This window comes from Octodon degus, unplaced genomic scaffold (assembly GCF_000260255.1).
Source record: "Octodon degus isolate 3935 unplaced genomic scaffold, OctDeg1.0 scaffold00099, whole genome shotgun sequence".
In the NCBI taxonomy this organism is placed as follows: Eukaryota; Metazoa; Chordata; class Mammalia; order Rodentia; family Octodontidae; genus Octodon; species Octodon degus.
In genome coordinates, this window is record NW_004524675.1 from 11,212,063 (window position 1) to 11,214,702 (window position 2,640).

At 39.7% G+C, this 2,640-nt stretch overlaps 1 pseudogene; it reads right to left on the bottom strand.

Annotated features, from left to right (window-relative positions):
* Positions 1 to 2,084, bottom strand: LOC101580777 (annotated as a pseudogene).
* Positions 2,085 to 2,640: the final 556 nt, after the last annotated feature.

Here is a 2,640-nt window from a genome sequence, read left to right on the forward strand (position 1 = left end):
TCAAACTGACAAGACTCCATGGATCCAGTACTGCAAAATTCACAGCAATCTTTCTTGTCTGCCTCATAAATAGACACTTTAGTGACCTATTCTGGTGCAGTGTGTCCAAGGCTGTAATGAGGTCTTTGGCCATGACCATGTTAAGGAGGATTCAGTGGCAGGTAGGTTTCTCTGGGTGTTCTGCTTTAGAACATCTAACTTGGAGACAAAGTGTAGAAAGTCACAATCATCATAGCTAAATAGTATTGGGCAAGCATAATAGCCAGGAGCTAGCATGCTACTCTCAGAGACCAAATACACACTTAAGAATGATGAGAACTCCATTCTTTAGAGAAGAGAGATGCACACTTTTTGAGTCAGGCACAAGAGACATGGTGCTGTCCTGGTTGATCAGGTTCAGTTGCAGAGAAGCTGACACCGTAGATCCAGTCACCAGTGCCACTGCCACTGCACTCAGGCATCAGTTGCCAAAAGGCACTTTGCTCCATCAAGGCTTACTGGTTGGCTGCCCATCTACTTCAACATAGGCAGAAAACATCTTGTCAGCAAAACTTGGGATGCCAATCAAAACTGTGCACCATGGTATACACTGTTTTGGTTTTTTTTTGTTTTTTTTTTTTAATGTTTTTACTTACCCATTCATTGTTTTCAGGTTAGAACTGACAAATAGAAATGAATTGTCTTCCACTTCCCACAGCAAATTTCTTTTCTAGGGAGACTTTTTCACAAAAGTAGTTCTATAATTAATCCTAAGTATTGCCAAAGTTGGTTTCCAAACCCCATCTTTGAGACTCTAGAAGTAGACATTGCTGTTTGGTCTGCAAGCGAAGATGCATTTCCTCTTGGGAGTCCTGTTACTGCCTTGCTGGGTCTCTGGTGCTCCTTGAGGTGATGGGCTTCCACTCCCAGGGTCCTTCTTTCCTTTCTTTCTTTCTTTCTTTCTTTCTTTCTTTCTTTCTTTCTTTCTTTCTTTCTTTCTTTCTTTCTTTCTTCCTTCCTTCCTTCCTTCCTTCCTTCCTTCCTTCCTTCCTTCCTTTCTTTCTTTCTTTCTTTCTTTCTCTTTCTTTCTTCCTTTCTTTCTTTCTTTTATTCATGTATTTAGCACAAGATCTACAGGGTCTCACTATGTAGATCCAATTTGCAGCAATTCTCCTGTTTTCAGCCTCCCAAGGGCTGGGGTTACAGGCGCGTGCCATCATGCCCAGTCTCAATCGCCATCTCAGCATGCCCCAGGGGCAGGAGATCGAACCCCGGTCCCTACACCTGCCTAAGCAGGTGCTTTAGTCTGCTGAGCTATCTGAGAGATCCTCTTTCTTCTTACAGATGTACATTTTATATTTAGGGCTAAAGGAAATCTGTCATCCCTGTTTCAGGCATGACAGCTGATTGGTCGTGTTAAAAACTGGTGTGATAACATTATTCTTAATGTTTTTAAGGTAAGAAACTTGAGGCCAGAGAATCAGTGGGGCTATGAGCAGCAAATCCATGATTGTGACAAGTCAAAGGGTGCAGGCTCCAGCTGGCAGGACCTCTGAGCTCTTCTTTTTAAACCCACTCTGAAAGTAAACCTCCCAGAATTTCTTCCAATATAAGCTAAGTTCTATTGCTAAGTGATTTTGTCCTGTTCAACTTTTTGCCTACTGTAATAGAGTTTTAGCTGATTATTTCTACTCACTGTCCTCGAATTTCCCTTTGTACCAGAGCTGCAATCCACATAAATCCATTGATTATGCTTCAAAGCAAGTTTGTTTTCTGAAATACCTTTTTTCTTTAAAGCTAAACTTACTTTAAAATTTTTATTTTATGAAAAAGCAAAACAAAAACTTTCATAATCAAGTAAGAGAGGAGCAAATAACAATGGATATTAAACTACCTATTGTGCATCGCTGTCTCTCACTGAACTCATATAGTTCTTTCTTTTTATCTTTCTTTTTGTATTTAGTAAAGGGTCTACAGGATCTCACTACACAGATCAGACTCCTCGTGATCCTCCTGTACTCATCCTCCCAAGAGCTGGGATCATAGATACGCACCACCATGCCCAGTCTCATAAGTTTCTTTCCTTGCTGCTTCTTTGTGACCATTCCCTACAACCCCTTCAAATTTAAAGGTCCTCAAGACCAAGTTAATGTGTTTTTCTACCTCCTCATTCACTCCCCAGAGCCATCATGACTGCTCTGTCAATGGTCACATGCAAATCTCAAGTAACTGTGTTCCTCCTAAATTGTAAACGCAGATGTCCAGCTGGAAACAGGCAGTTACAATTCCACTTTTCCCAGTCAACACACACAAGACAGCTACATTTTCATTTTTATGCCCTAATATTCTTCGGGCTACATGCTGCTAAGAGAATGTCACTGGCTTTTCCCTCTTCCTTTGTAGCATTTCATAAAACTGATATCATTTTGTTTTATTATTTCTTTAGTTTTATTTTCCTAAAAAAATAAAGATATTGAGATGAATTTTTTATGCTTCCATCACAAGTTGAGAAAAACATGCAACCAAGTTTAAATTAACTGGAGTTCAGTTCATAACTTAAAGCTAACATTGATGGGTATACGAATTACAATTCAGTCTGCATATTCTGGGTTGATGGTTATTATTGAAGGATGAGCATAAACAGGAAATTTTCTTTTTTTT